The sequence below is a fragment of the Bombus vosnesenskii genome, unplaced genomic scaffold, assembly GCF_011952255.1.
Source record: "Bombus vosnesenskii isolate JDL3184/JDL3185 unplaced genomic scaffold, Bvos_JDL3184-5_v1.1 scf7180000013788, whole genome shotgun sequence".
NCBI classification, from domain to species: domain Eukaryota; kingdom Metazoa; phylum Arthropoda; class Insecta; order Hymenoptera; family Apidae; genus Bombus; species Bombus vosnesenskii.
In genome coordinates this window covers 223,712-240,426 of record NW_022883218.1, presented here as the reverse complement: position 1 = coordinate 240,426, position 16,715 = coordinate 223,712, and the positions used below count along the sequence as shown (strand labels likewise).

The 16,715-nt window shown below is 38.4% G+C and overlaps 1 protein-coding gene across 6 annotated transcripts in view; it reads right to left on the bottom strand.

Annotated features, from left to right (window-relative positions):
* The window catches only part of LOC117238980 (probable nuclear hormone receptor HR3), a 114,656-nt gene that overhangs the window by 79,513 nt on the left and 18,428 nt on the right, over positions 1–16,715 (bottom strand). The gene's annotated exons all lie outside the window — the stretch shown is intronic.

The window sequence follows — 16,715 nt, the reverse complement described above, 5'->3', positions numbered from 1 at the left end:
GGTACAATGGAAGTGTGGATACTTAGGAGTTCAAAAGAGCTTCAAAAGAAGGGGGTGAACGAGGGAAGCATCGACAGAGTGTACGAAGAAACGAGATGCATTTCGTCGTGCCCGTAAATATAAAGTACCATGCGGTCACAAAAGAAAGGGAGGATTCTCAAAGGGCAGAAGCAGGTTGAGATAGGCTGGTCTCTCTTATTTCTTCGTCTTTTTTTTTCTAACAATAGTTCGCGCTCATTACGTTTTCATCATCAGGGTGATGTCACGAGCTAGGAAGCTGTCGTCGCTGCAGAGCCGGAACTTCTCTCGTTCCTAGAGATTTCCGGAAGGAAATTAATTTGCTCTCACGGCGAGCGTTTAATTTATTACCCTTGCACATTGCGAAGTCTTGGAGAGGAATGCAACGGGAGAAGCTCACGGTGGAAGTCGCATCACCGAAAAAATATAAAGAAAAATTTCTTTACTTCTTTCGTAGGCGTTAATAAAATAAGAAGGAACGGATTACCGACGGTGAAGAATATCGCAGCTTATCCTATAAAAAATTCTTCGGAGATATATCCAACACGGAAGAAGCTTTAGAAAGAGGTGGCACGTTTAAAGGGAAACAAGTGGAGCAACGTCGTAAGCAGATCGAGAAGAATATACGAGTGCGGAAACTTGTACGATAGGAGAAGCGCATGTCGAAGAGTGAAAAATAAGGAGAGAACAGCGAATAACTTAAGAATCAAACACCAGGTACTTACAAAAAACAAGGAGAATTATGAAAGTGTATCATTGTATGTTATTATCTAACTAAAATGTATTATACATTACATTGCATAGAATGAATTATATTTTATACATCATATATTAGTATAAATGTATGAACAAGCTATACTAAATAATTAACATTTTGTATGTTATGAAATATAATACGTTGGATAAATTCACATTGAACTATTTCGTGCTTCCGTTCTTATTATCTTGATTCATCAAACGTTTTAAAATCAACTACTGCTATTTAACAATGAACTTTATTACGCGCAGCATTTCTGCACTCCATTTCCGCGTTGAAGGTGAAATATTTACGTTCATGTGCAATTTTATGCAGTTGAAAAGCATCCTCGTTTTACCACGACGTCATTGAATCTTCGCTGAAAGCGTCGCCACTCGTCCTGGTCAATGTAAAAAAGTTCTCCCTCTGGTTTTCGCTCGCGAAACTTACTCGTCACACAGAATCAACCATTCATTGGGAAGGAACGCGCCACTTTACGGGGGCGAGGAGGAAAAGCTCATCCCCAAAGTGGTAGACGAAAGATTCACCTTTGCATACTGAAACATTGATATTAATAAAAGAAGAAAACCAAATTTTCAAGGGAGCAGAGAGGCGGCTGAGGGCTCGCGAAATTCCAGACAAAACGGAAAACGAAACAAAATGGCCCGTTCCGCAGGAAACGAATAGACTAGGGGAAGGGTAACTCGCATGTAAAAGGAAGAAACCGTTAAAAAGGGAGGAAAGGAACAGGAAACTAAAGAGCCTCCACGAGATCGTGCTACAGCGTATAGAGAAAAAAAAAGTGGAAAGGAGAGAAACTCAGGGAAACAGGGTCACGTTCGGGTAGGTCACTCACCCTCTTTAGGTTACCACTATTTATTTTGCAACGAACCGATAAAACTTTTTGGTTTAAATCAGATTGACTGACATCAGCTCTTTAACCGGTACATTAAACCTTTTTAGGAATAAAGAGTAATTATATCTACTTTAGGTTACCATTATTTGTTTTGCATCGAATAGATAAAACTTTCTAACTTAAACAAAACAGATTGATAATTAGCATTAAGTTGCGAATATTTATATATTTATGGGAAATTTAAATGTATAAACAAAAATGTACAAACTATTCGAAGCAAAGTACTCTTTAGAATTAAAATATGAAGCGTACCTTTCTTTAAGTAACATTTTTTTAATTGCATTCTAAATATCGTGTCTTTAAGAAAGACGTTGAATTTGTCTCAATGGATCTATCCTGTTTCTTATAACAAAGGGGACTCGCACCCTCTTCGTATTCTCATTATTCGTTTCGCATCGAGCCGATAAAACTTTGCGACTTAAATCAGATTGATTGATATCGTGTCTTTAAGGGATCTTCTTAAAGAAATAATATTTAAAGACTTTTAACGGATCTATCCTTTTTATTCTAACAAAGAAGAATCGCAAGATCGGAGGAAAATTGAATTTTCATAAAGTTTCTATTGACATCGGAGGGCCATGAAAGAATGAAATTTCTTTCCTATTCCGCAAATTACCGGCGGCGATGCAAGAAGTTGCTCCCCGTTAACTCCGAGAGAAACGAAAAGGGAAGGCAGTGGCTCAATTATGATGGACGAATGTACGATAAATAGGAAAGTTCAGCTTGAATATTATACAAGTTCGTCCCTCTAGAAAAAGGCAGATAGGAGGTTGAGCGGAGAGTAGCGGAAGAAGGAGCGAAAAAAAGGGAACGAATAAAATTGCTTGGCGTAGCATGCAACGAGGACATACCTCGGCCATACTTTTTCAGAATTATAATTTAGCATGAAGTTAACTTCGGACGAATGTAAACGCTCCCGACGTATTCTTTCTTTGCATCCTCTTCCTCTTTTTCTTTCTTGTGCTTCTCTCTTCTCGCCCCTTTTTTATGGAGACGTTGGCTCTTTAATACGGAAGAAAGAAAGCTGAAAAATGACGGTAGAAAGTGGAAGAGCCCAGGGTATTCAGCCACAAATGCAAATGTCCTACGGCTCGCAGTAAATATAACTATAGAAGAGTATACCGCGTTTCAGCTTCTTTCTACATCATTTGCTGACATAATTACAACGTTTTTTCAGTCGCTCATAGACAGACATTAGCCTAGGATCAAGCTTACCTCGAACGAACGTTCTTTCATCACTCCATCATTCCATCGTTATAAACAGGCTTGATCAACCAAAAAATTACTCGTTTAAATTCAAATCTATACGATAACGAATTTAATTATCATAATCATCCTCAGTCGAGAACCATCCCATTGACATTTCATTTTCATCCTCCCACAGCGGACGTTGATCCGAAATACCAAGCAGGTGATTGCCAAGCGACAACTCCCATCCCAACTTCCTACTTTCATCTTTCTACCCTCTTGATAAGGTATTCATTTAAATTTTTGAGGGCTTTCGCGGAAAGTTGTCCGATTTTCCTGTGACGAACGAGAGGCATGTTCTACGAGCGGCGCACGCACTTGCCACGAGACGATCGATCTCACGAGGGATCGATCGGCAGGGATGACGCCTATAGGCGTTATGTATACACGACAAGGAAGGTACACCCATCGACTGGCTACCACCGTTAACCCTAATCAGGAGTCCAGAGGCTGCGTCGAATACAAAGAAGCCCGGCTGTTGTTCGGCCGCACGATCTGAATTAACTCGCGAACGCGGAACCGGGCGTGCAACCACACCGACGAGAATGCAAAGGAGCGGTGAACCAGTCGTTCTTTTACGCTCGTGGAACATTACGCGGAACGGTACCTGTTTCTTCGTATGTTCAACGATGAAAGATTCACGTGGCACCGCGTGAATACTGAAGCCTCCGAATAAAAGGAAGCGAGTAAAACAGGATCTTCGCGGTTCTTTCTCGGTTTTTTTCTTTCATTTTCTTAAATCTTCGGCTCTTTGCCCGATTGCGTTTGTTGGGTTTCTTCTTTGTTTCGTTCCAGGTGTGCCAGCCATTGAACGGTAAGTGTCAAATATCGTTACATCGAGGCAGGTGAAACGGAAGATATACAGTGATCTAGGGAAAGTTGAAGTTTTAGGGTTTTAGCAGATCTCTCGATCTCGGATCTTTTATTCGATTTATTTTTTGCACGTGTTAACACTAGGAGTAGAAAGTGGTTAAATGATATCAAATATTTTCGTAGTGAAAGTTGCTTGAACTTAAGCTGCTCGTTACTGTCATTTACTAGATTTGAATTTTATCAGTTTTCGAGTGAAGTTGACGTCCTTTCAACTATTTCTTGGAACACGAAGCACAATTTGAATTTATTGTGAATTGTGTACAATCTGAGTTACAAACAACAAAGTATCAGCTTCTTTGGCGTCACTTCAGATATCCGTTAGTTGAAGTTGGTTTTCTTGTTTTGCCTCAAGATACAGATAACTTGATTTATATATATGCAAGCATAAATTGAAATTACTGAACACAGGTGGCTTTAAAAAAAGCAACTTGGCTAATCTGAACAAGGATTTACTGTTTTAATCGTCGAAATTGTTAAATTTGTTTGATCATAGTATATTTTTCTTTTTTTGCATTGCACAAACGAATATTCAGATTGTTGTATTTTACTTTTTATCTATTTTATTTATTCTACAAATGTTTTATTGGATTTTCCGCGAAAATCATCTTTTTTCTGTGATATTCTCTGTTCCAAGCACAACTTTTAATAACAGTGTACTAGTGGCAAGTATACAAAACCGATAACAATATAAATGTAGCACAGCCACAGCTCTTGAATTTCCGACATAGTTTTTCGCTATGAAAATGTTTTTATTAAAAGCATAAATGCACTTCGTGTGCAATAAACAAGCTCCAAACAGCGGCACAGGGTGATGGACAGTACCGCTATAAATTCAGTGTTATTTCGGACCTGATGTCCCGTATCATGTGACATCTGTAGCGGAAAACGTGCAAGGGCGTGGAGCTCGAGATATTGCATAGTGTCCATCACTCCAGTGGAACTTCATAATAATGGAAAGTAACCGTGACAGCAAGCAGCTTGTAGATATTACATTCTTCATTGTCCCACGAACATTATCGCCGTGATAGATCATTCGAACGCGTTTAATTTTCCTCTAAGATACGGACGAGATTCTATTACAACATTACATGCCGCTGTTGCACGAACGTTGTAACTTCTTAAGCGATAAAATATGTTATTTAAACACGTTGAATCATACCGGAAGATTCAAGGAAACGAAATTTATCATACAATTAAGTAAAGTACACTCGGAGCCGAGGTTAAGGGTTAAATAGTGAATCCAACATGTCTTATGAACTCGTGAATTGTATTTTTTATTTTCCTACAGAATTTTCTTAATAAATGTGTCCAATTTAAAACTATACTCGAGGTATATCGCGACACGACCGAAACTCCCGAGTCTATATTCTCTTCTTGCACTTTATTTCTTATGAACTCTTTAGCTCTTTTAAGTCTTTTACCTCTAGCTCTTATTCTTCGCGTTTTACGTTTTACTCTTCGACTCTCTTGCTTTGACTCCACTCTCTGTCCCCCGACCGCGCTTTAAAAGCATATTTCACTTCTTTATTTCTTGTCGTGCTTGTAGAACATACACGTATCCGCGAAATTTTCTTTCCATTAATTTGTATACATATATTTCTTTTTTACTTTATTCTCGACTTGATATTCGTCTAGTGGAAAGTTAATTGCAATCTAACAATTAAGAAACTAGCTTTGCATGAATTTTGGATAAATTAAATCTTCTTAAAAGATTTTATATTTTCATTTTAAAGCTAACTAAATATTATTTCATTGAAGTTCGTGCTGAAATAAAAAAATAAAAAGAATAAAATAGTAGTAAAAATACTTCAAGTTCTCTGAATATCATAAAATTGCAAGATCTAGATGGAAGGGAAAATAATATTATAAAAAATAAATACCTACATGAAATTCCATAACCACAATGTTAAAAATTGTACCGTGTAGAAAACTCAATAAAATAAAGCGTATAAAAAATTGGTCTGTCCATCACATGCGGAGTGTAACACAATCAGTCCAGTATACTATAAAAATTGAAATCGTATGATTGTTCGATCACCGCGAACGGACCGACACACGATATCGTACCGTTAGGTCGTCCACCCTCCTGTCGATCTCATTGTCGTTTTGCGCATTATACAGAGATTTCCGTACAGGTACGTGGGAAGATCGATTGATCTATAGTGATCGAATACCGAACTAGAAAAGGACTCCTATTATTGCGTACAGCGAAGGCAAAGAGACTCAGTGAACTAACAAGGTTACCTACACGATCGAGATCGTAGGCAAAGGTGCTCGTCGTGAATGAATGAGAACTCGGCGCAGAGAGGAAAGTATTATAAAAAAAAATAAAGGAATATCCTCGAATCGAGTCATCGCACCCGCACGGAACGACGTATCGCTTTTCGTATGATTTTTCAATAACAAGAGAAGGTTTCCGCTACAGCGGCCGCTACGCGGGAAACGGAAGAGGAGATGCGTTTATTGTGCTCCTGAACCACTTGTCTTTATAATCTATAGCGTGCATGCTATTCGAGAGCTGGGTTTACCGTTCGAAAAGAAAAAATATGTCTATATCCTGTATATATTTAGGTACGGTGTAATGAAATGGCGGAATTTTATTCTTCGGAATTATTTGAGAATTCTAAGTTCTGGGGTGATATAATTATGAAACTGTCGTTAATAATTGAAATACGATGAGAGCTGCTTCATTTCTAATACAACTAAATATTTCTTTCATTATTTAATCAAAAACATGACAAAGTTAAATTGATTTTTATAGCTTGTATAAAAAGTAACGAGATCGCGGATACATTAATTATTATCTAAAAATGGTTTAGTTTGTTCCATCTAAAATCCTGCAACATTAATTTATCGTTGGATATGATTAACGAATGGGTGATTTATATACTATCTATGCATATATATTATAATACAACGTAACCGTATAATTCTGACCGTTTCCTATTAATTGTTTGTTAACAAGAGCATGGCGGGTTTATTATAAAGGAACGACCGATGAAATTCGCAGTGAGGACAATATATTTCGTTTGACTGAAACTTTACTACACTAGCAATTGGTAAATACAGCTTACTTGTTAAACAGGCAGTCATATTCAAAAAGATACGGAACGATCAAATAGTCGTTCAAATTATCAGATATTGGAAGTGTTATGTCGTCAGCAAAATCATAAAGCGTGAAGGTCAATATTCTCGATGGTTCAGTGAAAAAACTAATATCTTCATAAAACAGTTTATTATCTTTTATTGGGAGATAATCCGAAATTTATGAGATGATATGAAAGCAATACAAGAGCATGGAGCAGAGATATCAAAGGGGTAGGTAAATATCCGAAATCCGGCGTTGATCAGTCTGTCAGAAGGTAACGATTATCAGCAACGATAACGTCGATTCGGCTTATATAAAATGGTTAGAAAGTTCCATCTCCCGTCGTGCTTGCTTAATTCCTCCTCCTACTCGCGTCGCCTAGTGCTCCCGTGGATAACGAATTTGGTCGGAGACCCTGGCGTGTGTATTCTGTTTACCGGTTCTACGGTGTACGGTGAAACGGCGGATTACAGTTATTCACACGCGGTCACTGTCAATGACCCGTATCTTCAACGTTCCTGACTGTCCACAGAAAAGCTATCAGCCAGCTAATGGATCTGTACACTCGTCGTGAATCAATTAAGCAAATGGAAGACCAGAAATTTTCATAGGAAACTTAGTTTCACAGACTCCCTCGAGAAATATGAAAATTGGGAAGAAAAGGAAAGAAGCGAGTTGAGAACGTTAAAAAGAGAAATCTTAGAAACATATCCGTAATCGTCGAATACGATACAAGCTACGGATACAATCGGAATACAAAAAGACACGGTCGACAAAGGAGGCAGCAAGCTGTCACGAGGATCGCGAGGGAACGACTCTCGGCTTGCACAAAGAATAACGCCTCTTTCAATCAACTGAAACATAGCCGAAAGTCTCGATATGATCGACTTCGAAAAAGTCCGACGGAACAATTAGAGCTCTTTCGAAGCGGCTGTGGAGGATCTCTCAATTTCGAGAAACGGAGAAGCTCCTTTCTCGTTCTTCGTCTCTCGTGGTTTACTCGGTAACCAGTCAAGGGTTTAGTCAAAGCTAGGCTGCGAGGAGAAAAGAAAACGAAATGAAAGAGAGTAAGAGGAAGAAGAAGAGGTGGAGGAGAAGAAGAAAAATGACGAAAAATTAACAGAAAGGGAAAAAAGGAGGCGAAAGTATGATCGAGGGGTAAAGAAGTCTCGCGTTGCCAAAGGCTTGGACTAGGTTGGAGGCGGAGAAAAAGAGAGCCAGAGAGCGTACTTTCCTCCTTCTCTCGTTCGAGAAAACAAGCCTGACGGTATGGCACTACCGGTGAAGAGCAGAAGAAAACGAAGAGATAGCGAGAGAGGGGTTGCGACGAGAGAGATGACGAGAGCGACGAAACGAAACGATCGATAGGTATGTATGTATGTACGCGTTATGCATATAGGCGCGATCGATGCGGGCCTAGGCGCTATGAGCGATATATAGGTACGTAGGTAGGTAGGTAGGTAGGTTGGTAGACCATTGAAAGCGTGCAGGGATGTACCGTTAGCCGCGTCACCCGCCGATATATAACTCTGCCCATTGAAATTCCTGTCGTCACCCGAAAACGAGCAGCTCCGCTCGTAGAATTGCCGGCGAAAGATCGCGCAATCGCTCCCCGTCGTTCGCGCGATGTTTTCACCAAAGCGACATTCGAACCAGAGTTTTCTCGAAAATTTTATTACGTTTCCCGCGGTTGAAGCCTCCGTCGAATGACAATCGATCCGCGTACGCGACAATCGAATTTTTTCAAGCAGCTGCGTCTTCGCAGAAATTACTTTCTCCTCGAGACACTGTATGCATCAGCTTTATGAAACTTTCGTGAAACTTTTATGGATCTTGAAAGTTGTTTCTTTTGGAGTAGAATTTTATATGTTACTTCGAGGATGGTTTTAATGTATTATCTTTGGAGGTTTCTTTGGAGGAGTGGAGCTAGAGAAAGAGAGACAATTAACGCGTTCTTTAGAGGTCACGATCGCGCAACAATGCCATCGTACAATGTCCAATTAAGAGAGAAAAAAATATTTTATATGATTTCAATCGACGTTCCACTCACAGAGATCCGGATTGTTTTCGCGGCAGGGACATGGCGCGATCGCGTAATCGGCTTGCTCGTGAAAGCGACGTATCGCCAAACTCGATGACTTCATCGCCATTTTTTTGGGAATCTGAAAATTTCACCAACATAGTCCTCACCTGCTTCATTGTCGTAACATGTGCACCGACCGTTGCAATGGAAACTGATATAATGCGGAGAAATATTTGTAATATGCCTATAAGATTATAACTGTGATACAATAACATAGATTATAATTTTTATAAATCTCGAATAATGAATCTAATGGGTCGTTAAGAATATGCATCGGGCACTTGGAAATTATTGTATATAATCACTGTGGGTCTTAAAGAAACTATCTGTGAATTTCAAAGAAAATGTAGTAGATCACCCTAATAAAGAAAAACCATTTCCAAATTCCTTTACCAGCAACATACATATAGCAACAACGTTGCGGTCGTATCGGTTACCATTTACCGATGCTGGATTTACTTGTTTCTTTAATTAAGTAGGGCGGTTGACGAGATTTTCCTCTCTATAGGGGACCATAAACGAAAGTCTCCGCCCGCTATTCCCCGCCGCGCCGCTTTGAAATTCATTGCCATTTGCAGTACCTGCTCGCAGCGAAATGAATCGAGACATTGTCGTAGGCAGCTTTCTCGTTGGAACAGGCGGGTTCATTGCACGGTTTCGGCACTGTAACAAGATGCGAGGTGAAATTTACAACGAGCACAGTCATAAATTAAAATGCGACGAACACGGGTTCGATCGTACGCATTGACTGTCGTTCTTCTCGAGGCCTGGTGAATTCACGCTCGTCAACAGGATAAACCCGTCTTTGGGCCATCCATTGTGTTTTTTTTTGACCAGTTTTTCTTTAGTTGTTGTCTGATTGTTCTGCCTTCCTTTAGCTTTCTCGTTTTGGTGATTTGGTTTATGGTGTCTAATCTTTGGATGTTGGACGATTTCTCCGACCTCGCATCTATTCTGCTACGCGATTTGGGAATTTTAGCGAGAATTTTAGCTTCCTGTGAACGTGTTACGAGAATTTGTACGTTTCAGATCTGAATAACAATGAATTTATGGGTTCGATGATGGAATATTAATCACATAAACGTATTTATATGGTCATTGGAAGGGTAGATGGTTATGGTACTTAAAATGTTAATGATGTGTCAGATATCGTTTTGTGAATTCTAAGAGATCTTAAAAGTAGAATTAGTCACTTTAATCATAATATTATTCTCAATTTACGCTCTCTACCAGTGAAAATTGTTATTGTTAACGGACTACTGGATATTAATATTATATCAATATCGACTTTTATCTTCTGCATAGAATATCCTATTTCCGCTTGAATTTCTCCATCCCATGTATTCATTTTTAACTTTACACTTAATTTCATCTAATGTAAACCCTTTTCAATTTTTATTTTATGAGTAATTATACTTGTAAAATTTCCTGGTATCTATAGAATGATACCTTACTAATATTTAGGTAGATCTACACAGATTTTGACCATTCTACCATTTTCTAATATTGAAACATGTAACCGAACCACTTAATTCTTTCACGGATTATGTCCGGTTATGTTTCACGGATATACAGACATCATGATTTTAATATTATCGGATTAATATTACAGATAATTTTGCACGGTTCAAGTCGCAGAGATTCGCTCGCGGATCTACCGAGTTTCTGGTTGCATAGAACCCGACGAAAATGAAAAAGAAAAGGGTACGGGCCGGGATGGAAGTGGCGGGAAGAGGGGTAGAAGCGCGAGAGAGAGAAAGAGAGGAAGAGAAAGGGAGTATATATTTAGTCGAGTTGGACCGATGCCAAGCTCATCAACGAAAATGAAATCTGGGTCTCTCTCTTTCTTTCCCTTTTCCTCCCACCTTCTGGCCGTCCCTCTCTTATCCACCCTTTTCTCTTTCTCTTTTACTGTCGCCGCTTCTGCTGCTGGTCTCACTCGGAGATCGTCGTCGATGCTAAAACGTCGTCCACTCGATATATGCATCGCGACCTGCACCAGAGTCGAGAATTCGACTGTTGCCCTTCCCTCGTCCAGGTTCTTCTGTTTCATGCGCTTTTGGGCCTCGCTGAAACGCAGATTTCCGCCGTGATGAAGGCGGTTACAAAGTGAAAAGCACGCGGCTCGTTCCATTTAAGGGTGGCCGCTGGTTTCGGGACACGCAGATGCACCGAGAGAAGATACAAAGCTAAAAAGAGGTTTTTTTAATTTCGTTGGTTTCTAAAGACGATCTTTTCTTCCTGGGTTTTCGATGCTATTTTGATAACTGGATGATGATATACATTGAATAAAGAATGATAAATTGGTTCAAGAGGCGATGTAGATTTGATTAGTTTTAACTCGAATGCTCAGGGTTGAGGATCATATGCAGCAGGTGTACGGTTAATTTTGTTTACTTCTGTGTAAAATCGATTTCATTCTCAGGCTGTTAAAGATCGCGTGAGCTCGAAACTCATCGCGGCAAAATTTAGTCTCACGAGCAAGATATTATTTCGCGTAATTGCGTTGCAGCTCCCTATTGACGTCCAATTGGACAACATGCAATTATCATATAATCGGTTGCTGTACGTTCGTACCTGCGAATAAAAGATATTAACAATTACGTAATCTTCCTCACGTAACGTGGCTCTCTTTCTTGGACCCGGTTTGTCTCGAGAAAGACAAGCCCGATAAAATCAACCCTTCGTTTTCTTGTTTAATTCAATAGTTCCCAGAAATGTTTTCAGTAATTGTAGGTAATACTAATTTATGAGATACGATGGATGTGTAAAATACAGCATTGTGAATAATATTTTCTCGTGCAAAAATTTCATCTCTATTTTATTCTAAATATATGAAATCAAATCTTGACTACTATATTGCGTAGTAGAAGAAGGAAAGAAAATAGCTACGATTCTTATAGCAAAAAATTGAAACCAGAATCTATTGTATTATCTAAGATTTTACCTCCCTGATATTTTATTGACTTTATTCTCATTAGGATGTTAAGCGTCGAACGAATTTTATATATCTATCTCGTACTTATTAAAAAACAAAATTGTTCAAATACTTTATATTACATTTAATAATATAAAACTAAAAAATGTCAAAGAAGGATTAATATTGAGCAGTTTTAAATGTTAACGATCCTACGATCATAACTTTCTTCCTTTTTGTACAATTACTAAATAGATGCAGAAACCTTAAAGAAAAATGATATTGACTTTAATAGAGGCGGAAATTTATTATTTTTTATTTATTATTATTTATGATCTATCTATTTCCCTCGTTGTTTATTGTCTATTATCTATTATTATACGTTTATTTCCATTATGACACTTTAACATTTAAGTATACCTCAAAGATCCGTAATTCCAGTGTTAACTTCATCATGGAACACAGTACCGGTTCTCCACACAACAGAACAAGACTCCGCTGCCATGCGAAAGTATCAAACTCAAGCGAAGCGAGCACGTGGGGCGAGATGCTGGTTTTGGCGAGTTGCGCAACCAATGAACTCGCATCGACCAGGTTCGGCATACGGCCAAAGCGAGAGTAACGTGAAACGAACAGAAACTACACCGATGAAGAAAAGAAGTGGGGAGAAAAAAGAACGAAGAAGACGAAGAAGAAAAGAGGCGACGAGGCTGTAGGCCCGGGTCCGGGCCCGGAAACGATTTGGCTGCCGCAGGCGGGGAAAGCGGCGACTAACTTGACAGATGGTTTTCTCCCTTCGCATTCTCGCGCCTTCTCCGTTCTCCACCGTTGCGTCGCGTCGTTACAACCGCCGCCATGACCGCCATCGGCGAACCCGCGAGTGAGTATCCTCTGCGAATCGATTACTCCATTCTTATTCGGTGCGTTGTAATTTATTCGACGGCTAATACTTGTACACACGAGATAGATTGTACACAATAGCCAGTTTTGAAATGGGTTTTCGGCTATTTTGAAATTCGGTTGATTTGACCTACGACTTTCTATTTCAAGTTTTTACGCTTGTAAGATGCTTCATGGCTAACATAATGTTAATGCGTGTAGCTATTATGATAGATGTTTTTAGATTCGTACGTCGCATATTCATGATATGTAAGATAAAAATAATCGAAAAGAGTTAAAAGGCGCACGATACAAGTGATAAGATATTTAGTCTGACAACCGTATGACCAACGTTGAATTTTAATAGGAAAATATTCGTGCCTTCAAATATTAAGATATCTACGATGTAGTTCATATTCATAAATGCTTATAAATTCATAACATAACATAAATCTTTCAGATTGTAGAGAAGTACCTATAATATGAGATAAACCTGATTTTCTTGTAGTACTTTTCATTAAATATTTTTATTTTGAATATTATCTCTGTCTTTCCAATGGGATGATGTAATATATTAATAAATCTTATTTTCTAAGGTTCTAAATGTTCTTAAATTGACACCAATAAAATTATTAGAGATCTTCAGAATGCAATTGACATCATTTACTTCAGATCTTCGAGATATAATTTGATCTTGGACATTCAGTAATTTCGATACATTAAACGGGACATATTTGCCAGATTGTAACAACGATAAAAATAAGTTACGATGTATTCTTATAACTACATATATCGTTGAATCTCACAATGATCAAGATTATGATGGAGATTATTAGGAAGTTATTAACATGTATAACTTATTATTCAAAAAGACACTTTTGAAACTTTTAACCAGGAAATACCGACTACTAAAGGACAGGCTGTGAACATAAGTGTATATTGCAGGCGTGAAAGTCAATGTCGAAGATTAACACTAGAGTTAACAATCTATAATTCGTACACGTTATTCGCCTGTATTTGTAAAAGTATCTATGTGTATATAATAGAAATATTCGAAATAAACGCAATCACGTATTTTAAATCTTCGAGTCTTTTGAAAATTACCTGAAAAATATAGTTTAATCGGAATCGCGCGAATCGAACAAACGGGTTGTCTCGTCTGTTCCTCGATTCGACCTTATCGATTTTTTTTCATGCCGAGCTTTAAGTGCATCAGTCTCGCTCTCTAGCGAATTTGTTTGCCTTCGAATTTGAATGAATCGATTCTGCTCGATATCGAATTCAAACATACCGGGGTTTGTTACCGAATTCGAGTGCGTCGGTTCCGCCGGCCGACATCAGGCTTGGAACTCTCCTGCATTCCTTGATACACCAAATACGAGCATTAGAACTCTGTTTACCGTTAAACTCGAACGAATCGATATTCCTTTGACAACCAAGTCCATCTGCGCTTGATGGTAGGGAACTGCGAATGGAATATACGCGAACATCGTTTTCTCTCTTTCCTCTTCTGTTTACTGAAGAGGTCCTGATACTATTCTATTTTTACATCGTCTAACGACTCGGTGAACTTGCCCCTTCCGTGCTTGTTTCGCAACCTAACGTATGATATGATAACATTATGATAATGTTCCCTTTCTCGGATTGACTTTTTACAAGCATGCAACGAGGCAACGCGCCGCGTAGCCAACGCAACCCGTGAAACTAATTATGCTGATCACAGTTATCCGTGCCCTCGTTGCGTAAAATATTTAGCTCGCCACACGGAGCGATTGCACCTTATTTTTTCCAGGAATTTTTTGCCCCGCGAAAGACCCGTTGCAGACCTCGGGCTACGCCTCGAGTTCACGTACACTGTGTATAACGTTCACGGTGCGTACGCGATTCCTCTACTACGCCCGGCTGTACAATGTAGAACGATCTAATTGAGCTATTCGTAACTGCACGCGTCTACGCGTTAGTCATTATAGTGTACATGTTCCATAAATAGAAACGAAATTCTGCGAACTTCGCTTTTCGCTTCTCTTTTCGCTTCTATTCAACAACATTATTCGATGTTTTACGATCGGAAATACTGTAGGGATGAGAGTTGAGTCTGTCTGTTTATTACGAATGACTAATTAAGAGTTTTGAATGTCAGAAATGCGTAAAAATATTGAGTGATTATGAAATTAGAATGTGAATGTATTTTGGTTGGGTATTGTGCAAAAATTTTAGATATTCTACGATAGTGATGTCACCATGGCAATGAATCATATTTTCAGGGAATATTTCCATGTAGCGTTACGTAGGATCGAACCTTTATATGTACTTTTTATTGTATTTGTTTGTCACTTCTTCTAATTCGTAAATGTTTTAAAAGTACTTTAGTAAGTAGTAGTCCGCGATGAAATGTTATGAAATACATGTATGCAGAGTGTAGAACGAATTTTGTTTAAGAATTAACTTCCATATGTTTCTCATGTTCTTATTAATTAGGTATATTTCTATAATAAATGATATAGCATTCATAAAATGATTCGTTATATAATTATGGTTTTATTCAGCTTACAGCTCCTGCTTTTCTCTTTTCGGACGGAGTACAATAAAAATTCTCACGATATAAAAGAAAAGTAATAAACAAACAAACGGTACGTTTAACGTTACACGTTGTAAATTTCGTTCTTTTACGATCTAACACACAGTCTCGAGATTTTTTGCCGACCTTATATGGCACGATCAGCGATCGTTGCGCAAATCTTTAATACAGCGTACTTGCATTTTATCGTTCCTTGATCTTTCTCCGCGTGTTGCCTTTACGCCCGCAGGCAAAGCCTCCAGTGCGTGTAAACCGTCGTCGTGCGATGCTTATAATTTAACATAAGTTACAATTGACAACGTAATGTCTTTTGATTTGCGCGCGCAGCCTCCAGTCGTCGTAATGCGGCGACGCGAAACGGCCCGCCGTAAAACACGAAATTACGATGATTTATCGCGCACGAATACAGGGGGGATTTTCGCAAGACGTTCAATGATACCAAGTGCCGTGCTAACGGGATTAATTTCGTTCCGATATCACGATATTTTACACTTCGTTAAATTCGATTACATCTATTAATCATTCGACGTTCATCCGAATCGTTCTGTTTATCGTCCTTCCAGTTGTATAAAACGTGTCCATGAATTGTGCACTTGTATAGAGGAAGGCTGAAATTTGCAATAGGTAATATAAATTTTGTAGAAAGAATGACGAATCGCGCAGTGTCGTACTTCGCATAAAAATGTGTTGGCATTAATCGGTAATGGAATGAAGTTGTAGCAAACGCGTATAAAAAAATGTATCTTAATAATAACTCACTTGAACAATATTATAGAGTTTTTGTAATTTTGATAGCGGAACACAATGTGAAGACTTATTTCATTGTAACAAATTTATATCGTATTGAAAGGAGGCTTAGACGTTTCATAAATGCATGGATATTAACTAAGAGTGTTTAAAACTAATGGAACAATTAAACGATTTAATCAATTTCTTCGTCAAACAATTTTTTTTCTATTGTGGTTCGTGTGTAGTTTAGAAGATTTTTCTTGAATCTTTAGAGAAATAGAGGAAATTTCTATTAATATCTCTGTTAAGGAAAAGATAAACATTTACATTGTTATGCATTCTGTAATATTACTTATTATTTCAGAAAATACGAAACAAAAATTGAAAAGCTCCATTAAATAAACAAATAAGTAATCGAAACAGAAAAACCTTTTTCATTCGTCAGTTTCAATTTCCGAATACAAACAACCGTTCAGCGTGAGAACCAAGAGAGAATTATTCGCAGAACGCGCGAACACGATACACGCGACATTTCAACGGCCGTAAAAAGAATTAAGTTGAACGAATTCGAATGAATATTCGCTACTGATCGGTCAAACTGCCTCGTCCACGCTTAATACGTGATATAATAACAAGCGTGACAACGCGTA